Source organism: Urocampus carinirostris, chromosome 14, assembly GCF_059441175.1.
Source record: "Urocampus carinirostris isolate Australia breed hairy pipefish chromosome 14, RoL_Ucar_1.0, whole genome shotgun sequence".
NCBI classification, from domain to species: Eukaryota; Metazoa; Chordata; class Actinopteri; order Syngnathiformes; family Syngnathidae; genus Urocampus; species Urocampus carinirostris.
In genome coordinates, this window is record NC_142362.1 from 17,818,857 (window position 1) to 17,845,298 (window position 26,442).

A 26,442-nucleotide genomic window follows, 5' to 3' on the forward strand; every position below is an offset into this window, starting at 1 on the left:
TATTACCAGGTTAATTATTGGACATAGGGTTAAACAGACTCAGTCAACCACTAAAAAAAATATTTTACTAGAAAATCACAATGACCCAGCACTGGTGAGCTATTGACAGAACAGGTCCCGGGAGACTTCAGTATTGGTTTCTTTAGTAAAAGAAAATATCTAAATAATTTTATTTCTGTTTTTTTTCACTATGTTTTTCACTTAAAAAGAATCATAATCATTATTTTAGTTTTTTTTCCCTTTTTACTACAATCAATATTTATTTTATTACAGTAAAATACAAATATTTAAAAACTACGAATACTTAAAATACTTTATTTCAGTTGACCTGTTTTTGGGTCCAATAAGAAAACAACATTATCATAATTTTGTGAAAAAAAAAATCTTATTTTACCACATATTTACTTTTTTTCAATTAAAAACACAAAAGTTATAATTGACATATTCTTTATTTTTCCTTTATTCAACTGAAATAGGTATTGTTTTTCCTGTAAAATGAAAACACCTAATAATATACTTATACTTTAGGGTTTATTCCTTGTATTTGTGAGTGAAAAAAACAATAATGAGATGAATGAAGTGGCACGGGGGCTAGGTAGTAAGCGCGGCCCCATGTTGCAGAGGTTCAGGGTTCAAGTCCAGCTACCGCAGCCTCCCCATGTAAAGTTTGCATGTTCTCTCCGTGCCTGCGTAGGTGTCCTCCGGGCACTCCTGTTTCTTCCCACATTCCAAAAACATGCATGTTACGTTAATTGACCGGTCCAAATTGTCCCTAGGTGTGAATGAGCGAGTGAGTTGTTTGTCTCTAGGTGCCCTGCGACTGGCAGGCAACCAGTTCAGGGTGTCCCCTGCCCACCGCCTGAAGATGGCTGGGATAGGCTCCAGCTGACCCTACTGAGGGTAAGAGGTGCAGATAATGGATAATGAAGACGAATAAAAAGGAACTGAACGAAACTCAGTCATACTTAAATTCCTTAAAAATAATATTAGAATTCATTCATTTTGCTAATTGAAGTATTTCCCCATTGTTTTACAACAACTTTTACTTGGAAATACGCATTTTACTAAATTTCTCAAAACGTTCTCAAGCTGTACCATTTTGTTTTTGTTTTGTTTCAAACGCAACGTTGAATTTGTTGTCTCCGTTAGATGAAATTTCATTACTTCCTTCAACATACCAGACAAAGTCTTATGGCACACTGGTTGAAAAATACTGGTCTATACATTTTACATTAAAGTCAAGTCATGTTTATGTGTGCCCTTAATCACAAGGAGTCTCAAAGGGCTGCACAGATCACACACTATTATTACACCATCCCCTGATCTAAAACCCACATGAGGGCAAGGAAAAACTCAAAAACCTCAACATGAGGAAACTGAAGAAACCTCGAGAACCACCAATCAAGAGCTGGTTCCTTTCAAAAAATATTTTTCCCTTTTGATTGGTCAAAATGCATTTTTTTCAGGGATTTTGTGCTGTTGGCTTTGAATTTGTTGAGTATGAATCAGGTTAAAATTGTTTAGTATTATATGTTTTTCTTGTAAATCTATACATATTTTAATATATGTTTACTGTGTTTTCAGTGTTAACATTTAAGTATTAAATCTGCTTTATTTTTCCCCTTTTTATCCATTCCCTCATACACTTATTCTTAGGGATGTTTGAAAGCAGCAATTGACAAATTTTTGGTCGGAAACCACAGTGCCATGAGAAAACACACTCTAGTACAGGGAGAATATTAAAACAAAGGAACAAAGTAAAGTGCTTCATATTTTCAAAAGATTCTACAATGCTAAAAGAACTTTCATGTGGGTTCTGCTTTATTTTGTGCTCATCTTCCAATTATATATTCCATGGCGATGAAGGACCACCAAATCGGGAATTAAAACCGTTCCTCCATTCTTTAATGTAGCTAAAAGAGGAAAACCATTATTTAGAAATGGTCTCATTGCAGGAAATGAATCAAAAGTAGCCTTTAGAAATAAAACAGATCCTCTGAACTACTTGTGTTTAGCGCACTAAAGGCAATAAAAGATTTCTTGCCGGAGGAACAAAACACAAGAGAATTGGCTGTAGGCGAAAACCCTTCAGGAGGTCTGTCTCTCTTTTGATGATAATGATGATAGTGCTTAATGGGACTGAAAGGGAATCCGACTCAATCCGGAGCTTTCACGCTATAGCGTTCATCTTGTCAACTTATTTGAACTACGTGAAGGGTTCTGTCTTTGCCAGGAAAATGCCAAATGTTTTGAGACTATATATTACACATTAGTGCTTTTTGTTTAAGTAAAATCTAAATTTGTCTTGTTATTATGTCTTAAGAATAATCAAAGATTGAATAATTAAATATTGTTCTATTTTATGTGTGATTGAAATAATTGCTTTGCGAAGTTGCAAGTGTTGTTGTGCGTATGGACTTGGATGGGTATGGGTGTTGAATTAATTTTGTCCTCGAGTGACACCGTAGCTCTAGAAGAGGGGGACAGGTATAGGTGAACTCACAAGTGTTGGTAATTTGCAAGGTGCTTTGTTTGAGCCTGAGCCACAAAAGGTTTTTTTATCCCGAGTTCAGCTTGAACATTTACTTCAATTGTACAAAAAGGGACTGTGACAGAAGAAAACATGAACATTTAAGCATCCTTGGTGAGCGCAGCAAGGTGTTTGTTTGCTTATTTGTCTATTTGAAATATTGTGAGTTTGGATTATCATATATGCAATACTTTGAATGAATGAATGGTGGTTTTAATATTAATGCAGAATTATGTTTGTACCGTGAAGACCGTACAGTTAATTGTTTTTTATGTTTGTATACCCTGACACACAGTTTTCACTGTGCTATGGTGAACCTGATTGCTACAACCGAAAATAAAGAACACCTTAAGCATTAGTCGAGATAAGTGATAAGAATAAGTGGAGAGGTGTTATGAAAGGACAGTGGGATGTTTAGACACGTTCTAAGGGATGGGCAGGGCACCCGTATGATGCGGCAGGGGTAAACCAGCGAAAGCTGTCGGGCCCTGCTGTTGAACAGAAGAGTGTGTTGTGTCACCCAGACCCGAGTGACATGGCCACTTTCTTGTGTCCCGTTTCATCTGGAGGGACGAAAGCATGACCAACTTGGGTGCCGAGGTGCTTAACTTGTTTGGGTGTTTGGGTATTTGAGTTTGCCATGGTCCAAAAATGTGTTTTTTTTTCTAGTTTTTCCCATTTTTTATTTTCTTTGTTTTTGTATGTGTTTGTCTTGCCGTCCGTCACCCCTCTCGAGGGATATGATCAGGGTCGATAGATGAAGTGCTAAATAATGCCTTTGGTGAGTTTCGACGGACGTTGTGCCTTGGGTCACAAAAGGTTAAGAAACACTGCAACAGATCTTCTTTTTATTTTTTATTTTTATTTTATTTTTCATTTTTTATTACTTTTTTTTACATGAAAGCATCAACACATTTAACATAGACATATTTAGAAGATGAGTACACCTTTTTACAAACTCTTTAAAGAACCATCTAGGGACAGTTTTTATAATGAACAAATTTCACAATGGCGAAAGTGAAAATGTCACAGCCTGGATAAAGACTAACACTGGGTTGGCCGCCTGTTATTCGCAGCTAAGTGAGGACAGCTCATCACCGTTATTAAGTAGCTGCTATCATAACCTCTCGCAATACGTCTTAGCACTTTGCCGGGGGGTGAGCTCTGAGCTATCTCACCACCTCTTTATTTTATTAGCACAAGTGAGCTTTCAAATCAGTGAAAATTGAGTTTGCTTTTAAAACAAGATTCAATCCGTTTCGGTCCGTCCAAAGAGCCCGCCTCGTTAGAATTAAGGAATGGCTACAGGTCGTCGGAGTCAAGTGAAATCCATTAGGAAATTGGTGACAGTGGCGGGTTATGATCATAGATTTTAATTACCGCCTTAAATCCGTGACGGCAGCCAGCGTCCAAAGTGGGACAAAGACCTCATGATTAAAAGTGGAGCTATCCGCGCCCAAGGTCATGAAAGGAATTCCGGCTAAAGCGCGGATGTGCTCGTGACTGAACATTCCAAGCAACGGGGGTATTCATAGTATTGCTTCTGCACAATTGCCTCCGTGTCCCGAGGCCTTTAAGGCATATGGAAGTGTGGCGCAATGAATGTAATGGGGAAGAAAAAAAGCTAATCAGAAATAAAAGCCACAGTTGGGAGTAAAGCCTGACGGCAGAGCCTCGAAAGTGCACCAGATTCTACAGTTGCGACAATTCGGCTTTATCGAATATTGCAATCGATGCCCGATTGCCGCAGACTTCCCTTTGAGCGCACCCACCAGATCGAAATAACAAAATTCAGTGTGCAAACAGATAAAAACAATATAAGCCTGAGGCAAGCAGGTTGCTACACTAATACACAAAGATGAAGCTAGAAGCCGCATCAATTAATAATGATGCACTGTTGCAGTTGGAGCTACTGTACGGTTTGCCAGCGGTTTCCAAGAAGAAATACCGCACGGGGGTGTGATATTATTGTACTCGTTAGCTTTAATCACTGACTCTTTCTAAATACAAAGAATTGAAATTGTTTACACTTTGTTATTTTTGAAAGGAATTTGTCATTACACTTAGCATATCTTGGTCACAGGCGGCACGGCGGATGCAGTGGTTCAGTGTTCAAGTCCAGCTACTGCAGCCTCCCCGTGTGGAGTTTGAATGTTCACCTCGTGCCTGTGTGGGTTTCCTCCACATTCCAAAAACACGCATGTCAGATGAATTGGCTGGTCTAAATTGTCTCAAGGCGTGAATGAGCGAGTGAATGGTTGTCTGTCTCTGTGTGCCCTGCGACTGGCTGGCAACCAGTTCAGGGTGTCCCCTGCCCACTGCCTGAAGATGGCTGGGATGGGCTCCAGCACCCCTGCAATTCTACTGAGGATAAGCGGTGTAGATAATGGATGGATTGATATTTTGGTCACACATACTCCCTCAACATTTTCATTTGATCATAGGTTCCACAGATAAATACATAGTTTCTGGAAACACACAGCGCCTTAACACTCAAACAGCCTCCTGTTTCCTAGGTGCTGATTGAAGCAATTTTGAAAAATAATTTATATGCGACATACAAATACCTCGCATTCATGCTGTTGGCAAGCAATCCAATCAAGGGGGCAAAAACACAGGCGACATCATCATGCATTAAACGTTTGATATTAAAGTATGATTTTATTTGTGTCACTCACCAGTATCGACAAGAAACATTGCTTGTTTGCTCTCGCTTAAAAATTGTGCTCCATCACTTTTGCCTGTCTGCTTATGAGGTGTGCTTGCAAGTATCATAGCCTTACATTATATATGTGTGGATACAACTGGGGCATTTTCACCGTGCTGTAAATAGAAATGTCATGCAGAAATTGAAACACGCCGGGCTTTTTTAGTAGGTAGGACAGAGTTTCTATCACTGTCTTACAAGTATCCCGATTAAGAGAAATTGTGCGAGAGCAGAAATTTGGGGAATACTGCAGTATATACAGTATAGACATGGAATCAAAACTTCTCAGTAAACCTATGTCATGTCAGTCATTCTTTGTAGACGATAATACGAAGTGGATTATTTGTATACAGTATGGTTTTCCTCTGTGTTCAAATATTTGTATGTCAATATTTGTAAAACTATTACGGCCATGTATGCAAGTCTTCAAGATAGGGGTGGGCAATACCACAAATTTTAGTATCGATCCGATCCAAGTAAACACATGGTAGTATCAATCAACATTGATCCGATACTTTTTGCTTGTAAATCACATGATCAGTGAAGAGTTGAACCCTTCCCCTCAAGTTAGTTTGTATTTACGATAAACGGACACAACAATCTTAGGCTCCAAAAATGTTTTGGAAAGATGGATTCATGCAATTATTTGAATAATACAAAGGATATGATTGGAAAAGTCATACAATTATAAGTATATATGCAGTGACATATTACAATATTCTAAAAAAAATGGAAAGATTCGTATTGCAACTTTTTTTAGAACTAAAGAGAGTCAAATAAAAAAGCAGTTACGAAAACACAAATCTAAGAATGTCAACATGTCAACTATACCTTCTATTGCACAATAGTCTGAAAGTAAATTTAGAAAGTGTAAATGATACAATCCAATAGTCTTTAACACCATAAAACATAACATACTTCACAACTGTTTCAGAGCAAAAGTCAAGAGTCCAACCCCAAAAAAGCAGGAATGCAACGAACTAGCCCTTAGTGGCAACACATTTACAGGTTTTTGTTCAGGAACTGTCACATGTTTACATGTTTGGTTGCTCACTTTAAGGCCAACTTTCTTGAGTGTTTATGTTTATTTGCCACAGTAGCAGACCAGTTAACCACAAAAATTACACCGAGCACTGTTGTCAAAGTTAATCGTTTTTAGTTAATTGTGTATTTCTCTGTCTTCTATGTTACAAATAATCCTGATGGGCTTGACTTGTATTACAACTCGTTTTTCTGCTGTTTTGTACCGAAAGCTATGACATCGTTTGTAATTGCTATCTATGGGCGAACTTTGAACCGGAAACGTATGTGTGACGTCATTGATACTTTCTGCGCATGCGCACGTTTTGAACAAAACCGGGTTGCACCACGAGAAACACGTGAGACGCTAAAACTTTTTTGAATTCGTCTACCACTGCGCAGTTAATAAATTCTAAAACTACATTTTGCCTCTCTTATTGATCACTTGGGGTTAACCTACGAAAATATTAACCCTAACATTTTTGGTACCGAAACCCGGAACGATAAGTAGTATTTTGAAGTTGAAAACGAAAAAAAAAAAAAAACCAATCCAGTTTACCACGTGGTCTAGAACAAAGGAAACTTTTTTTCGAGATCAACTTCGAAGTCAGCGGCATCGTCAACGAACCAGGATCAAGTGATCGGTAAGAGATGCATTTTAATATAAAAATTTGGAATAATTCTAAGAACGAAGCCATTTTTATAGAAAGATAAAATAGAATATGACCCAGAAGAGTGATCGTAGTGTTAGACGGGCGCCATATGTGGGCTTGAGAAGCCATTACAAACCTTAGCTAAGTAAATACCCATAAGGCATCAGAATAAAATACGAAGTATTTTAAATACTCAAACTTTTTGTTTGAGACGGAATGGATGATTGCCTCGGGACGGGAAATGTCAATGCTAACCCATGTTTGGGACGATATGGAAAAAAGAGAAAAAATAAAAATGTTAAAAAAAAAAATACGGAGGAGGGGTACAGAAACGACCCCCCACTTTTTTCCATGGTTGCTTTGTCGGGGAACAAAGGACCAGATCCCTCTGTGGTCATATAAAATAAAGTTTAAGTAAACTGCATGGCTTAATTAAAAAGTGTACACGGTTTAAAATTAATTTTTTTGTGTGGGCCCACTCTGTCTTGTCAAATGTTTTATGTTTGTTCAATGTGTAAATGTTTGTAGTCTTTCCTGTATTCTTTTTTTCTTGTTTTATGTTTGTTTGTACTGTTTTTTTAATCAGCCCACGTAACTGAAAAGAAAAGAAAAATAGGAAAATACGAAGAAAAGTGCCGCAAACGAGAAAGCGCGCGCATTTTCAAAAGGGAAACGGAAGCGCACATTGCAACGAGAGAAACGTTATTTTTTAACAGTAAGACCGTTTAAAATATGTTGTTTTTGGGTGGAACCGATAGAACATTGCGTTAGGAATCGAAAACGTTCGTTTTTTGGGAAATCGGCGTTTGGCGCTAACGGTGTACAACATAACGCCTGCGGGCCTAAGGGGTTCCAAAAAATTTTTTTTTTCGGTGCGAATTTTTTTTGGTTTTTTCAATTGGAAAACGATAAATTTAGGTGTGCTAAGTTTAGAAAACTTATGTTTGAGTTATTTTAGATGCGTTAAAAGAAGTTAATGCCAGAATAACACTTACCAAAGATACAATAACAAAAATAAAGATAGAATATTCCGGTTTTCAGTTCTAAATTAGAAAATTAAGGACTGTAAAGACGGGGGAAGTTATTGCCAAATTAATACAAAACTAAAAAAAAAAAATTTTTTTTATTCGATGAATTTTTTCTTTTTATAAAACCAGGGTTGTTGTATTTTTGTTTTTCTCTTTTTAGTTAAAGGAAGAAAATGGGTCAGACCAATAGAGATAAAAGGTGTTTTGTACAAAATTATCGAAATAGAGCGAATAATTATTTTCAATGAATATAGAGAGAAAATTCATTGAGGGGAATAAAAATGATAAAATGACTCGTAGATCAATACACGTCATTTTTATCATTTAGGCTGGTAACCTGAAAAGGGTGTTAGAAAGGGCAGAAGAAAAAAGTGTTATGTAGGGAATGTATTGTTGGCAAAGCATGTAAGGAAGTTGTTAGATGGGGCGGCAGTGGCTCAGGAGGTAGAGGACTCGTCTTGGGATCAAGAGATCGCAGTTCGAATCCTGGCTCCTCCGTGTTACATGTCGAAGTGTACTTGGGTAAGACACTGAACCCCTAGTACCCCCAATAAGCAGGTTAGCGCCTTTCATGGCTGCACGGCCGCTATTGGGAAATGTGAAGCACAATGTAAAGCGCTTTGGGGAGTCTAGACTTGAAAAGAGCTTTATAAATGCATTTCATTTCATTAGATGGACAGTAAAAGTTCGAAGTTCTGAAGAAAGGTTTTAAAGGAAGTAGGCACGAAGATTAGATTGAAGGCTGAATTAGTTCACGAAAAGATGAGGAAAGGAAGAGACACAAGATGTGGACTGATCAGAGCGAGAAAAGAAGAAAGGATATTGCAAGTAGATAAGAGTTGGTAAAAGGAAGTGAAAAAAAAGGGTAAAGAAAGTGAATCGTTAAGGAAAAGAGCAAGTGGAATACAAGTAAGAGAAAGAAGGAATGTAAAAGGGAAAAGTTATTTAAAGAAAAAAAATAATTCGCTGAAAATTGGATATGAAAAACTTGAGACAAAAGTATGAAAAACATCACATTAGTGTTTTTGGAGTTCCTCATAGTCTTGAAAAACACTATATATATGCAAACCATTTATAATAAGAATATACCTTTACCGATATAGTTAGAAATGGGTTAACATATTGTGACTGACAATGAAAATTGGCATTACAATCCATCTACAAAGTAAGGTAAAGGAGCAGAGAAGGTAAGGTTATAGTTATAATTGATACAATATTTGCACAAAAATTAATTGCATGTAAGACGTTACATGCAATTGAGGTTTGTGTAATATGCATTTGGTGAATAGTCATCATAATTTAAAGTTGTCAGCATTGTGCAAAACATGTGACAGTATTATTATAGATAAGCTATACAAATTAACGGAAAATATTTGAAGGATGAAAATCTATTTGAAGGCAAATGAACATAGATATGCTATCGAACACTACACTATTTCGTTGCCATGATGGGAATTATTATAGACTAGAATATTGTTGGGGAACTATCGTGAAAACACTGCAAAGTATCTAAGGTAAAGTTTGATTTTACAGTAAAAGTGTTGCACTAACAATGTTTTGAGTTCTAGAAGTTTGGTTCTTGTCTCATTTGGACTCAACAACTCGCTGAGGAGAAAATGGGAGGAAGAGCGATCAGCGAAAGGTAGCACTATTAACGATGATGAAGATATTACATGTGATGAGCAATGGTAAGTGAAAAATTTTTATGATATTAAAGGAATATGTCATCAATAAAGGTGTTACAGGTGAGAACCAGAAAAGTTTTGTGTTCATATTCGGCCGGTATGAACCATAACTATGACGCGTAGATCTCATCCCATCAGCTACACCGCTTGTCCTCAATGGGGTATCAAGAATGTTGGAGTCCATCACAGCGACCGTCGAGCAGCGATTGGAGGACACCCTGAACTGGTTGCAAGCCAATTGCAGGGCACACAAAGATAGACAATTCACTAGCTTATTCACACATAGGGACTATTTGGACCAGCCAGTCCACATGAAATGCATGTTTTTGAATGAGGTAAGTAATCCGGATAGCCGGACTGAAACGATGAGATCATGCAGGCTCCGCACAAGAGCCAGTGGCTGACTTGGAACACACACACCTGTTCCCAGGTCCTTAGTAATGCAGCACACGTGCTGGCCAATGCGCCACCGTGCTGCACACACACATATATTATATATATATATATGAAACAATTTTAATACTGAACTATCAATAATGATGATATGATAGGGATTTTGAATTTCCTGTACTAGCTTGCTAAAAGATTTATAGATCTTGGCAGAGATCTAATAACCCTGAAATTTAGTGATACGAAGATCGAACTTATGAATCGGTGACAACAGGGGTCAGCAATGAATGATTGGTGAAAAATTAATGCCATTAATTGCGGAAAATTAATGGAATTGTAGCTGTACGTACGTAGTGTGGTTGCACAGCAGCTTTTTATTGGTCGGGACAAAATCGGGCTTGTTGATTGGCTCACGTTTTGCCTCAAGCACGTACGTCGTGGATGTACATACGCACACGTTGTACACCACTACTACTACGCTGTATTGATTGTAATCTTCGCACGGTTATGGGACCGAAGGAAAAAAAAATGGTTAAATTAGATTAGAGGGATCAGTTTGTTCGACCATATTGACACGGCTAGTATACCATTGAATTACCAATTAATGGCTAGAAATCCAATAAATACCCATTAATTGGCCTTGCCGAAAAAGAAAAAAAAACAAAAAATTAATTTTAATTTTTTTTCGCACTTGGATATTGATTTTTTTCCAAAAATCAATTACTGATGACCCCTGGGTGACAAATATAGTAGATATCTGCGTATTCTTTCAGTTTTGATCATCAAATTATTAATTTATTTTCTGCATTTGTTGATGGTAATTGTGAATAACAGGTTTGTTTTTTTTTTTTTTTTTTCCTCCACTTTTCTGCTTTCTGTACTCTCTCTTTAACATCTTAATAGTACATAATTGGTGACATCAATCATCAAACCAAATGAGCCGTGAAAGCAAGCTCTCTTTGATGCATTGAACAAGGAAAAAGCCGTTTGTCTAATAAAAAGACTGACCTTCGCGCGACAAGAATTACCAACAACAATGACGTAATCTCGAAGCGATGAGATCTCGTTAGCTAAGATCGGCGTGCAGGAAAATAAAACTCGTATAACAAAAACTCGTACAGAAAATAACAAAATAACGATTAGGTTTTAATGCGATAAATCTTTGTTAAAGAGTAACTAAATGATAATGACAATTTAAGGGAAAAAGTTGCGTCCCCAGCATAAATGACGTGGGGAAATGAAAACAATGAGTGTATAATACAAGATAACTATACAGAATAGTTTAAAAAGAATATTTGAGTAACAGAACTAATCATTTCTTGTTGAAGATGCGAATAGCAAAGGGTAATAACTTTAAGACATGTAGTTTTGCTCCTGATAAAGCAGGGACGAAAAAAGCAATGAAGATGACTGGAAAACCGTCCATAATTTTAGTGTTCATCTTCTCGTTCGTAAATGGACAAATTCAAGAGGCGTAATATGTGAAGGTTATTTCCTTAGTTGTTCTCGTATTCAATAATAGATTACTCTAAATAGGTCATTTGAACCATTTCAAATAATCAAAATTTTGAAAGAAGTTTGAAAATGACGACAAATTAACACAGAAAAGAAGAATTGGAGACTAGAAATCATTAATAACGTAGCTGAAGCTATTTCAGTCACTGAATCTATTTTTTTTTCTTTTAAACAGGAAAAAGAGAAACAAGTAGCAATAGTTGGACCATATCGTTAATTTGTTTAGCTTTAATCACCTCGAAAGGATACTTAGAACGAAGACTAGTGCGTAGAAACGAAGATTGTTGCGCAAAATAAAAGATAATGAATAAACAAAATAGATACACTCAACAAGATAATTCATAAGGGACAAGTATGTATGGCTCTATATTGGATCAATAACAAAAGACTGATTATGATTACAGAGAGAACAAAATACAATTAGAAAACTTATGACATTAAGTTCGATTTGGCATTTTTGAGAAATTTTTTTTTCAGATCTTTTGAGATTTTTGATATTTAGTGTGAGAATTTGGAATTTTGACAAATTTAGCCCAAAGGAAATTGGGAGGACAATTGATTACACACTGAATTTTTTTAGAATGAGTGTTACAATTGACAAGTGGTAAACAAATGTGCAACAAATACTGACTTTTGATTAAGTTGAAAGGAAACGGTTTCTATGGAAGAGCATTTTTAGAACACAATGAGAAACTGATCAATTTTGAAGAGGATAACGGATTAGTTGATTTTGAGACATATCGGGTTAATTTAAGAATAAGTGCATGGGAAATAAATGGATATAAATTGATTAAACCAAGATAATGTCTACTAGTACTTAAATTTAGAGAAAATTTTAAGACATTGAATAATGCGGCCAATTTATTAAAAAATCCCACTACATAAGCACAATGGAATTAACGAGACTCTTAAGTGTCTGAATTCCACCAAAAGACTCTTTTTGAAAGTCCATTTACTCTTCAAAGGACATACCACCCTGTCAAAAAGAAATCATGGACAAAAATCATTTGCTGAAAGAGCCAAAGACATCAGTCATGCATTGTCTGCGCCGCTTATCAACAGCGAGGCCAAGGGAGTGAGATGGAGCACATCCCAACTACGCTCAACAACGACATCATGGGAGTGTTGGGGGCACATCCCAGCTGCTTTTCAGACAGCTAACAGGAGATTCCTGCAGTCGTTGCCAGTGGAACTGACAGAAAAGTCAATAAAGTCATTTTGTGTTTGACATGGACACATTTTTGAAAAACTATTTTTGATGGGCCAAAAGCAACATTCAACTGGTGAATGAAATGTGGAATAAGCAAATCAAAAGACTGAAAGACAACAACATTCAAGAACACGTCTGCTTGAAGTTTTATAGAGTCTTGTTAATACAAAGTGTAAATGTATTTGAGGAAGATTGATAAATTAATCTTGCAAATTTATAAATGTGTCTGATTTCACTCCTATTCAAAGATTGGGAACTTAGGTTTTAACTCAGGGGGGAAGAATTGAGACATTCAGTAAAAAATAAGTTATAACCTCGTTTTTTCCGAAATTGATGAAAAATTGTCTTCTGAATATGCTCTCCATATAACGTTTTTTTGAGATTCAAATTACAAAATTTGGATGGATAGAAAATTTTTCCAGAAGAAATGTTGTAATATAACGAATTTACAATGTTTATCAAATTGATCAACAAAAATCGATTTAAATAACCATTCACCATTAGAAAATCGCCCACATTGAGAACATTTTGGGATGGTATTTTTCATTTTTGGCAAAATCATTCACTTTGAGCGTGAATTACCTGCTTTCTTTGCAAAATACTGTTATTTTGAACAAATTTACTTACTGAAAAGATAATATAGGTTATGATTTTTACAAAAGGCAAAACAAAGAGTGAATCATAACAATAGAAACGTCTTTTCTTGGGTTAAATTGATAATTTAACAATCTATCCTGGTCATCTGCCTCGAGGGGAATGGCCAACAGCAAAATAACACATTGAAAATCAAAAGAAAATGCAAATAAAAGGTGCATACAAATTTTTTTTCTCAAATGTGATCAATCTACAAAAGAGAACACTCAAATCAAGGTAAATGATTCTGACAAGGATGATGGTTAGACTGATTCAGTGACTAGATTTAGTGAAAAAGAAAAATTTGAAATTTAGAACTGACAATTTAAAAAATAAATTGTTTATCTTCGAGTTGGAATTCTGGGATAAAATGCTCAAAATGGATAGGGAAACTTATAGTGGGGATTTTGATTTCACTTAAAATAAATATAAAGACAACTTGAGAAAATATACAAATCTATAAATGAATTTTTTTAATTAGCTTTGAGCCATGAAGTCTCAAGAGGGGGGGGGAAGAAATAAGAATAGTACATTCTATTAATAAAAAATTTTTTAATTAAGTCCTGACTATCCTTTTTCCTATCTATAGCTTTCCCGGAATATTCAGTTCTATGGTATTGATTTATGCTTCTCATCCATACAGGGGATGGTGACCCCTGCTGAACAGATGACTGAGTTTTGTCTGCCCAGGGAGCTTCAAACCTAACTTTTCTTCCCAAGGGCAGCTGTCAGGACTCTAGGGAGTGTTCCAGCACTCGCGCCATCAACTGTGTCTCCTCCACACGTCCGCCTCGACGCAGGAGGCTGTTGTCATCTCAGGGAAGAAGCTAACTTGCCAGATCCGAAAAGAGGAGCAATCCAATGTGGACAACTGGATGGTGTCATCTCATCTACAAGCGACACATCATCACGCCAGGAGGCCATCACCATGACGACGGAACTCAGAGTGACTGAGGACCCGGCGCTCAAAGGACAGAGAAAATGCCCCCCGTGCCAAAGCCCCCCTCGGGTCCCATCCCCCTTCACAGACCCCTCCAAGCATGGTCCACCCGAGCGCCTGAGCCAGCAGGCCTTCGTCATCGAGTTCTTCAACGATAGCCCTCAAGACCAAACTGGAGCGACGCAAAGGTGACGATCGCCCGGCGTCTATTCATGGCCACGTGGCCCCGACCCAGCAGGTCACCGTGCCGCTCAAAGGCCCCAGGGGCCATGGAGTTATCCAGAGATCCAGTTCTCTAAAATGGGAACATGCTGGTGCTGAGACCTCTCGCTCAACTTCAGCCATCTATGTTCGTCATTTCGGCAGTGTCGGAAAGAAGTCCTACCGTTAAAGACCATATACATTTTGCTAGTAATAAAAGGTGTGGGGATTCTTACGGTGCTCATGCTCATGAAAAACTGCATCAAAAGCTGCCAATAATGCCTTGATCTATTCTTCCGAAAGAATAGGCATCAGATTTTACAATGATATCTAGAGAAATGGTCGTAAAAGTACCAAAATGAGAATCCTAACAACTAAGGGAGGAAATGAGATAAGGTTCAATTTCTTCTATCGTAATGTTGAAAATTTTGGACTCTGCGGACTGCTTTGTTTTATTGGTATCAATTCCCATACACCATATTTAAATGGACTTAGACAACATTGTCTAAAAGGACTCATCCCTACCAACAAAGGGAAACCTCTCTATTGCACACGCGAACATCTGAGTGGGTAAGCTAATCGAGTCCCGCTCACCAAGTCATTCAGGCCCTGTGGAGACCAACGCACAGGCAGGGTTTTTTTGTTTTGTGTTTTTTGTATTATGGTTTTTGTTCGTTTTATCTGTGATTCTTATAGTTAACTATCGCACATTACTACAACGTTTTCTAGCATAAACACTCTCGACCTCACGAAAATGAGGTGGGAGGAGGGGAATTTTTCTCCTTTACGAAGGTTTTTCGCCCCTCCACGAAACTACTAACCTGTTGTTTTTCTTAATGTGTTAACTTGAAAATCTCTGGTATTATCACTGATATCCTTCGAAATCCACAACAGGGGGGAATGTCAAAGTTAATCGTTTTTAGTTAATTGTGTATTTCTCTGTCTTCTATGTTACAAATAATCCTGATGGGCTTGACTTGTATTACAACTCGTTTTTCTGCTGTTTTGTACCGAAAGCTATGACATCGTTTGTAATTGCTATCTATGGGCGAACTTTGAACCGGAAACGTATGTGTGACGTCATTGATACTTTCTGCGCATGCGCACGTTTTGAACAAAACCGGGTTGCACCACGAGAAACACGTGAGACGCTAAAACTTTTTTGAATTCGTCTACCACTGCGCAGTTAATAAATTCTAAAACTACATTTTGCCTCTCTTATTGATCACTTGGGGTTAACCTACGAAAATATTAACCCTAACAACTGTCCTTTTCTGTTGTTGAAAAAAAGTCCACCTCGCGTCCACCTTCTTGTTTGCCTCTGTCACACATAGCTCCTGACAAGGGTGCCCGCATAGATTCGTCCGCTTCCTCTGCCTAACAGACAGGATGCAGCAGCAGTCCAGGTAGGTAGAGGTGTGCCTTTAAGTCACACAAAATATGCATAACCTTAGAGGGTGGCTGAGGGCACTGAGTGAGAGGAAAACGGCTCTATCTATGTAAAGAACCAGCGTTCTAAGGATATTGTCGAAGTATCAATCGCAGGACTTAAGTATCCATATGATCCAAGTACTTGCTTAGTACATATCAATATTTGCGGTGTCTGAAATAAGTCTGCCCGGACGCCCGGGGCGTGCATCTTTTACATCGGGCGTACAACTTACAAAACATCTCCGCCCGGATGGCTGACGTTTTCAAGAAGAAAAAAAATGTTTTTTGTTTGTTTTTTCAAATCAAACGTTTGCTTTATTCCGATTTCGAAATCTTGTTCGGTTTGGAAATTTCGGTTGGTTTGGCAATTTGCATACTCGGCAGCCAATCAGAAGCCTGCATCGAATAACTTTGTGCTTCCGGACTTTTACGAGCATTATTAGGTCGTGCATTTGCATATTATTATCCAAAGTAGATGCACACAGAACACAAGAAAAATGGAGAAGTGGTTAGGAATCAAGCCAAAACCTCACCCCCAGAAGAAAGATTCAGAAGAAGCGAACAAAATTTATGACACTACAAAACGGAAACGTACATTAAAAGCGTGGAAAGAGGAGTTCATGTGGCTTGTAGCAAAGATTGCATGAATAAAGATGAGTAAATACAGGTACATACTGATGGCAGATGGACAACAGCATTGTCATATACATGTTATGAATGTTATAAGTAAATAATATAATGAACTTAATTTTAAAGTGTTGTTCTGTTATATATTCTGATTATCAATCCTTAATACTTTGCAACAATGTTTTTTTGCGATTAGTCGTTTTATTGCATTTCAAGTTGTGAAAAATGGGGCAGGCACCTTTATGTCTGAGCAGGCAACTCTGCCCTGATGTCCGGTAACTTTTTGGCATGAGTTTCAGACACTGATATTTTGATTGATCCGCCCAGCCCTACTTCAATTCAGAGTCATTACTTTTTGCTACCCAGTTGTACCCCTTCAAAAATTGCTATAGCCACTCTTATTAGTGTGGGCTGCCTAATCATGTTGAAATGAATGTTACAACCCTTAATCATAGTTATTTATAAACTGGCAATTACTGTAGGTTGTTCAAGGATTGATACTTGGCCTGTGACAGTAATTAAAGAGGTGCTTGTGTCACCCTTATTTAATTGCATTGCTAAAGGGCAGATGTTTAGCTTAGCATACACATACAATGACAATGAAGTGTTCGATCAAATATGATCAGAGAAAGATTTGCAGGTGATGTACAACAATGCACTGGACTTGGCCGACATAAAAAGAACAAAGTGAGACAATGGATGACTCGTATGTCCCCCAAAAAGTAGAAATTTCCACAAAAGACAAACCCCACTCACGTGCGTATTTTATATTATGGGCAGAACCTTATGCAACTCCAAGAAGCCTCACTTGCCTGAGATTCTGTGTTTCTATGGAAACCAAGTATAGGAATCTGTGTACTCCAAAGTCATGAGCCTCCTCGTTGCTTGTTGGAAAGAAGCAGTGACACGCTAGAACAAAAGTAAGGGCTTTCTTTTGAAGATGGGATTTGGGTACAAAAGCATTTTTGACAGCAACGCAGTTCGTTTGTTTGTTTGCACATTACAAATGGTCACAGATCCTAAGAGTCCTATGAGGACATGTATGGTCGATATAATCAAAGAGAGATCCTTCACTATAGGCCATTGAAGCATGAAGTGTTTGTTTTGTTTAGCATTACTGAGACTTAATTATCTCACAGCAGAGTTACCACTACTAAAAAACTCACTTTAAAGAAACTATAAGTGACCTTTAGCATGTATGCATTGATTAAGATCGCATTGATGTATGAAATGTCCTACTCTGTGAGTGGATATTAAACGCAGAACAATTGCCAATTGTGTCTTTCCTGGAACAGATACAGTATCCCTCGATCTTTGTGTTTTATCCGTTCCATAACCGCAGAATCAAGTAAATTACTGTATTAGTACAAAGACGATTGATCCATGCATATTTGATCGCCTCAGGTGTATTGGTTGATTTTGCCAGGACATTTCCGTTTTCTACACTAAGAGGGTGACATTGATTTCTCTTAATGTGTGACCTTGGTAGGGAGGCAATAATGTTTGAACAGAAAACAAGTAGAAAGGGGTAAAAACTACTAAAAGAGATACTGTAGATACGTAGCGAAGGTTCAGACCCTGAAGTGACGATTTTTAAGACAACTTTGACACAAAGGTATTGTTTCGTTGATTGCTAGACAGTTCAACGCAGAGTATAGCCCATACTGAAATGTATTTTTCACAAATCCAGTTGTCAATTCTGTAGCCTGAAGAGTTTGCTCAGTGGACAAAGAATTACAGCCACTGTAGCCACCTCTATCATTGAGTGGTTTAGCCAGTTTCTGTTGAGTTCTAGACCGTGTCTCTTTGGTTTTGCTCAGGAACTGCAGCCTGGTCTACAGTTCCTTATGTGCATTGGCCTAGTTCCACTCGTTTTAAATGTGTGAACAAGCCAGTACACAGAAAGACAATTAACCAGAGTAGCTGGTTTTGGTTTTTCGGGCTGATTTTTCAGAGTTTTCCATTAGATTAATAGAAACACACTGCTTAAATTTTCCTAATATAAAAACAAATTAAATACTTTTGAGTTTGAGCACCTGGTGGGTGGTAAAAACCAATCAGAATACATCAACAGGGTTCACAATACCCTCAATGCAGCACTTTTCTTTTTTGCTCTACTATTTCTGACATTTCGCTGATCACATTTTGAGAGTTATAATTACCCCACTCATATTTCAGGCAATAAAAGAGAATCCCCACCCAGCAGCCCTCAATGCGGGACTTATAAACAGCGGGATATGGCAACGATTGGAGGAAAGGTGTTGGAGAGAGGAAAACATTGCTGGATTCTGACGGAGACATTACTCACGCAGCCTGAGCAGAAGAGAATTGTGTAAGTGCAGCTCCATTACACTTCTTCTCTCGGTAAATGATCATGTGTTCGCTTGTGTGACTACGTATCAGACAATACTATTACATTTTCAATCCGCAACGGGGTGGCCCGTCTCAAACAGGACCCCACGATGAGCGGTACTTCCACACCTCGGTTCTCTCATAACAAGCAGTATTCATCCACTAATTCTCAAGCTGAGTACAAATACAGTGTTCCCTCGCAGTTATGAGCTTCGATTTTTCGTGTCCACAGTGCCTTGTGGATTTTTTTCTATGGATAAATATGTACTTCATGGAACTGCTGCATCGTTTTACAAGGGCAGTTACACCATTCAGAGAAAAGCCTATTGTTATTATAATATAGTTCACCTGTCTAAGGACAAACGAAAACCCCCTATACATGCCGTTTTCATGTGTAAATGATCAGGTAAGCTAGCACAAGTGACGTAGGAAGTGTCACAGTAAACAAAGGATGATTTCATTTATGTACATCACTGAAATCAAGTAATGTCCGTTCATTTTTGCTTTCGCTTCAATAGTGTGCTCCATTGTTACTTCTTGTGTGTTTACATGTTGTCCAGGTACGTTTCTTGCCAGAAGCATGGACTTGGACTTTATGTAGATGAATATGACATCCACTATATATGGACAGATCCAACTGTAGTGTTTTCCTGGAGCACAAACTAATATGCATAAGGCTATTTTAACAAGCAAGCCCGAGTTTGCATGTATCATTCATCTCTGAAATACTAGTTGAAGGAAAACCTTCAAGACATTATGACAAATAAAATGAAATGAAATGAAATGATCTGCATTTATATAGCGCTTTTCAAGTCAATGACTTCCCAAAGCGCTTTACATTGTGCTTCACATTTCCCAATAGCGGCCGTGATCTGTGCAGCCATGTAAGGCGCTAACCTGCTTATTGAGGGTATTGGGGGTTCAGTGTCTTACCCAAGGACACTTCGACATGTAACACGGACAAGCCGGGATTCGAACTGGGATCCCTTATTCCTAAAACGATCGCTCTACCTCCTGAGCTACTGCCACCCAAATAAAACAAGGCCGGTGAGGATTTTTTACCATGAAGCAAAGTAAAACAAAAACAGAATATGTTCTGGGCCTGTGAAAACGACAAGTTGATTCCCAAAAAAGAAACGAAAAATGGGTGGGACTTCGTTTTATAAGACAAGGGTATGATTTCACAAAAGTGAAACTCAAGTAAAGAGTGGCTTTCCAGATGGAGTCAGAGTCCAAGCTTCACAACAGACCTTTTATTTGGACCGAGTATAATAGCGCCAAGGCTGTTCCTCTTAACTTTACATCAAAACACGATCTGAACGGGCTTAATTCAACATAGAGACCTCGAGTTAATGGCTACATTCAAATACATGGCTATAAATGATAGAGTGCATTAATGATAAAATATGTATGCAATTATTTACAGTTCACCGTTCAAGGGTCCCTTAACTGCATTGGAATACTCTTGTTCAATGGTCTGAACTAGATTTCAGACCCATGTTGTACTTCCACATGTTGGCCCATAGAGCAGCTTGCCATACTCTGTCAAACGCCTTCTTGAAATCAACAAAAACGTGATGGGTTTCTCTATTGTTGTCGAAACCTCTTACCTAATTGTAGGTAAGAGATCTGTTCGGTGGTGCTGATTTCTTCCCTGAAACTTGCCTGTTCTTCGGATAGAATGTGTTCAGCCTGTGGTTTTAGTTTGTTTAGCAGAAACTTTAGCATAACTTTCCTTGCATGGCTGATGAGACTGATTGTTCCGTAGTTGGAGCATAGTTGAAAGTTTCTCTCTTTGGTGGCAGATGGGCACAGTCCTGTTTGCCAGATCTTTTTGCAAATCTTGGTCAAAATGTTTGCTCACCATCTTTTCGTATGAGTTCTGATGGGATGTTGTCGATTCCTGAAGACTTTCTGTTCCTCAGAGTTAATTGTCCCCTTTACTTCTTCTCTGAGGATAGGGGAAATTGTCACCTTCCCCTGGACATGAATTCTTAACAACCTCAGGTTGTAGAGATTGGAGCAGTTTTCTGTCCATCTATACATGATCTCTTTTTATTCAGTTAGCTGATTCACTGCCTCATCCTGAATGCTGCTGGCTTTTGCCTGTTTTTTCCCCCGTGATGTCTTTTACAGTCTGGAAGGCTTGCTTCGAACTGTTCTTGTTGAGGCACTTTTCTAACTCCGAGCATTGGTCTTCGATCCATTTCCCCTTTGCTTCTCTTAAGTTTTTCATTATTGTCTTGTTGGCTGCTCTATACTATGCTGTTCTTCCAGGGCTGTTTCTTTTCTTCTTTAGTTCTCGCCTTGATTGCAACCCAAGGCTTTATCTTCTTACAGTGTTTCCCTACAACTTATTTTGCTGCTTCAGTCATCGTCTCTGAGAACTTGGTGGTCAGGGTTTCAACATATTTGTCCTAGGCAAGCAAAGGAAAAACCTTCCCAAAGATAAAGGCCCGGAAGCTCTCGACCACCTGTGGGTCTTTTAGTCGCTCAAGATAAGATTTGATATGTGGGTTATTGACCTTCTGGAAATGAACGCAGAAGTTCATCATGACCAGGTCGTGATCGTTTCCCGTATCAGCACCTACGTGGGTGTGCTTGCTGTCTTGATTTCACTTTTGAAACATTGTGGAATCATGATGTATTAAACCTGACTGTGATGGATTCCATCCGGGTGGTGTCATGCGATTATTTGAATAATACAAAGGATATGCTTGAAAAAGTCATACAATTATAAGTATATATGCAGTGACATATTACAATATTCTAACACAGTCCAGAGTGGTTTGCACCATAACAATATCCCGGATGAGGGAATAAAGAGTGCAGCCTTAAACAGGGAACACAATGCTGAATGTTTTTGTGTCCTCCTATATTTTCTCACCAGGTGACCAGAAACCACAAACTGATGTTTCCCTCCATCCAAAGCAAATGTCTGGTTTAGTGTTACAATCACCATGAATTAGTCATTTGTGCAAGGTCAGTCTGACTGCCGCAGTTGATGTTATTTTCTAAAACCAGACTTGAATCTCTGCCGTGATGAAAATGTGCAGAACTTTGACGGATTTAAATGTGAAGGATTGCAGATCCTTGATACTTTAATGGTTTTTGAATCACATAGCATTTTAGGCTAGTACTGTAGCTTCAGAATGCAAAGCTGCAGAGGGGAAAAAAAGGGCTTCAGAGGTTCGTCAGAGTTAAAGCTAAGCCAGCAATTTGGCGCTCTCATTTGGGTCAACCGTGTGACAGCACTAACAGCATTAAAATTATACTCTGCTGAGTTACAAAAAACATCTTTGGAAGAACATGCACTCCTAGCAATGTGATGGAGCAGTTAATATTTTTTGTTGTAGTAGTTAGTTTTGAAGAAAATACTTTTATTTATATGTAGGATTATAAATTACATATTTTCAGGGGTAAATGTCAAATATCTACCTTTCAATTTGAGTGTACAAAGAATTGCAACGGTTTGATTAGCTTGCAGTGGCATTTGGAAGAAAAATAGGTTGACGTGTTTTTAAGACTGGACCAGAAATTGTTTTGTTTAAAAAAAAACAGTAGTTCTGTCCGGGAAGTAGAATTAGATATTTAATCAAAAATGAACCCTGGAAACAGAATGATAAAATTGTTAAACGTGAAATAAAGGCTAAAAAAATCAAAACATTATTTAATATCATAGTCTATATAAACGGAAAATTGAAAAACATAGTAATTACATAATCAAAAGAACATCTTTTAATTGTTTACAAAAGGATCATTTAAAGGTGGGGTGCATAGTTTGAGTTGTCCGTAAAAATCGAAAGTTGAAAAAGGAAGAGTTTATTTAGTGTGTGTAAGAAATGCACACACAATCTGTTAATCTGCCGCCATCTCCTAGCTTAACGTCATGATTTCAGCTTTAAATTTTGAAATACCGCACCCCACCTTTAATGTACATTACACATTGTTGTTGAAAAATCAATCCAATGGATTTTTACTGACATCGAATACTCTATGTGAGAAAAATGGACACAAATATTTGTTTTTTCGACTGCAAGTTAAGTCATATTTATTTACAGCACATGTTATGTCAATCATTGCTACATAGTACAGTAAAACCGCCAGTTTTACTTGTGCGCTTTTCTGTACACTCGCACTTTTCACTCATCTGGGACAGTTTTATCCCTCATTCCCTCATGGATTGGTTGATTTCTCCAAGAAAATTCCATTTTATTTTCTTCCCCCCCAGAAAAAATGACAGCTGTATACATCCATATACATGCAATTTTGATAAAGGTGAATCAGATGTGATAGTTAACATTTGTAAGTGTGTTAATTTACCGTGACAATATAATAGATTGCCAAAGAATCTTCTGTGCACAAATCTATATTTACTATTCCAATTTTGTGTTAAGATAATCTAAATAAATCTATTTACTTATAAGTGTTTCCCTTTGTTGTTGCCAGTATCTTAAAGGTTCTGGTAATTGAAATGGTAAAGCCACTGATGTACAAAACCATAACGAAAACGTGTCTTTAGAGTTTCAGCCCCAACTGCCACTCGTTCCCTAATCATTACTCCTCCTATTTAAACATGTCACTCTTGTTCTCTCCTTGTCAGTCTGTCAGCAAACCCCCGCACATGCAGGGCAAGCATTTTTGACTGTAGCTCCCGTTCTGTTCCGGACCTGTTCGTTTTCTGCCCGTCCGTCCCTGGCTTCCCGATCGTCTCCGGGTACCTGACTTGTCCCAAACTCCGACCATGCTCTGTCTCCTGTCACAGCTGCCCGACTTGCTTCTGATCTCCAACCATGCTCCATTCTCCTGTCCCAGCTGCCCGACTAGCTCCCGATCCCCGACCACGCTTCGTTCACGAGGGCTTCCAGCTCCTCCTGCCCAGCGCGCATCGGATCACTGTTGGTTTTTTTTCGCTCGCGTGACTTCGTCGATTGCCCAGTAAAGCTTTATGTGAAACGTTACACATTTGGGTCCACTACCTGTTCCGGTCATGACAATTGTATAGCTTTTCTGATCATTTAAAATTGTGTATGCTGTATATGTGATACCTAAAAATAGTTATGGTCACAAGTTTTGTATGTATTGCTTTTTGTGTTTGTATGGAAAATAAGCCAATTTGATGTAGTCTAGGTCGCAAATTTGACCACAAGAGGGAGTATGTCACCCGTGCATGGTGATGACATCAAGCCACTGTACCATGGGTACAACTTTGTAATTGGAAAAGTACCTGGTACCCGGGGCAAAGAACTGGAACCATGTAGTGGAAAAAAACACACTACACAGCAACGAACCATATTTGTGAAGCGAGACCCAAAACGTGTTTTGGGGTGAATCATATTATTATCATTTATTGAATGTCAAAGTGTCATTAATTTTTATATTTTTCTCTTGTGAGTCTTTTAAGACATGTATGCGACGTCTAATCCGTTGCAGCCTGGTCATCCTGGAGGGGGGATTACCTCATGTGCAGTTCTTAAGGTTTCTTCATTTACCTCATGTTGAAGTTTTGAGTTTTTCCTTGGCCTCATGTAGGTTTTAGATCAGGGGATGGTGTCATAATAGTCCGTGGTTTTCAATAGCCTGTGGTCTGTACAGCCCTTTGAGACTCCTTGTGATAAAGGGCTTAACAAATAAACATGACTTGACTTGACTTAATCCGTTGTAAATTTTAACTACAGTAAAAGTTGGACGGAGTTCTCTTTAAACTCAATTATGAACGTTGTTTATTTACAGAACACGATATAGCTTCTTCATTCAGTTACAAACATCTCCCCGACTCCACTCGGTCTGTCTACCGTAATAACTCGTCTGCTGCGCAGGAACAATCAATTACCGTATATGACAACTACGGTGTCATCAATGACTATAAAGACAATTCAAATTCTAAGTGTGTTATGAGATGAAATGTGGCTTGTATAATATTTAGTAGGTAGGTATTTCACAACAAAAACTCGTAGCACAAAAAATTTACTCACTCTGAGCTTCGGCTTAGTCTTCCTAACCTCTAGTAGCATCTGGCAGGACAATGTCTCAAAGGTAAAAAGGGATTTCAATACTTGAAAACAAATGGAAGCATGTTCAAAAGAACACAGAAAAAAGGTCATGGTCACTTGTTAAAAAGGATCAGAATGTAATAAATTGTGTATCGATTCAAGTATTCACTGATAAAGATGAAAAATCTCACCCCTGGTGATATAGCCATCTATTTTCTTTATCGCTTTGCCTCGTCGGGGTCAACCATTCACACTCACATTGTCAAAGTTCCATTGAAAGCCTTGGATGAACCAAGCATGCACACTGAAAAGAAAACTTGTAAGACAGCCGTGCTCCGTTTAAGCCTTCGAAAAAATTCACTTTTTGGGTTCCCTAATAGTGCGCAGTTTCCGTGGCCTAATAGAGTGAGGCAGCCGCGGAGTCAGCACAGTGACAGCTAAGATAAAATGGCTTCTTTGTGGGGGGTGCCTCTGCCGCTGCAATAGAAAACCACTGAACTCTGAAAGCCATGATCATGGTAGAAAAATAAAGGAAAAAAGAAAAAACCTAAGTGCTTTTTCCCCCGACTTATCCTATCATGACGACGCTTTTCCATTTTGATAAACGTGAATGGTGATGTTTGTTTTGGTGCGAGGTTCGGTGATATTCTCACTTGCGGGCAATCTAGTGTCGATCTCTGATGTTGAGATTGGGTTTGTTTGTGGAAAACGACTTTTTTTTCTTAAAAGGATTCTGGCGTCTGAGTGTTTTTTATTCTATTTAGAGAAGAGCTTACAAAGTACTTCTTCATTGCACTCTCCTTGTCTCTTCCTATCTAGTTCTCTCTAACACGCAGTCACTCTCTAAAACACGTAGACACACAGTCAGACACTCACTAGTGCAGTGCTGTCAGCAAAGTCCCCTGCAAGCTTTTAGTCACGGGAAGGGATTATGCCTTAAAGGGTAACACGTGAAGAAGAAGAAGAAAAAAACGTACCTAGAAATCCGCCAAATTTGTTCTTTTTTTTTGTCCTTGTACAAAACAGTACAACTAAATACATAAAACCTATTACCAGGGGCTTACAATCCTTGAAAATGCTTGAATTTGAGTGTTTCCGTGTTATCAACAAGTCTTAACAATGATGTTGACACTGCCCTCTGCTGGCATTGCGTTGCCATTGCATTTCTTCTTCCCTTGTGATAACTCCAGCTGGCATCATTTTGTACGATATTGTCATTTAAGGGGTCACCGCCCCATACTGGCCGCGCCCGATAGGTCAGGTGCATGTTACACCTCAACAATGTCACGTCCAGAACATAGGAGAGACCCAATCGCGTAACGTTTCTTACAAGTTTATTGAGGTAGAGAAGAAGGGCAGTGCCCGCGATCTGGTGCTCGCTCAACGCGGGTACCAAGTTGCTCTCGTAATCTGATTGTGATCCAAATACGGAAGTGGATCTTCCGTAACGGGCAATGGCGGGGTCAAAGATGGAAAAACAAGTCGATAGCCGGGACAGGAGAGCAAAAATGTGGTCGGGGTCAGAAA

The 26,442-nt window shown here is 38.4% G+C and overlaps 1 protein-coding gene and 1 long non-coding RNA gene across 2 annotated transcripts in view; one reads left to right on the forward strand and one right to left on the reverse strand.

Moving 5' to 3' along the window:
- Positions 1-26,442, forward strand: part of LOC148352830 (uncharacterized) — a 54,785-nt gene that overhangs the window by 26,238 nt on the left and 2,105 nt on the right. The window contains exon 3 of the long non-coding RNA XR_015852646.1: positions 18,749-18,902. This is a non-coding gene — a long non-coding RNA (uncharacterized LOC148352830). The remainder of the gene's footprint in view (positions 1-18,748; positions 18,903-26,442) is intronic.
- The window catches only part of kcnj3a (potassium inwardly rectifying channel subfamily J member 3a), a 70,328-nt gene that overhangs the window by 8,357 nt on the left and 35,529 nt on the right, over positions 1-26,442 (reverse strand). The gene's annotated exons all lie outside the window — the stretch shown is intronic.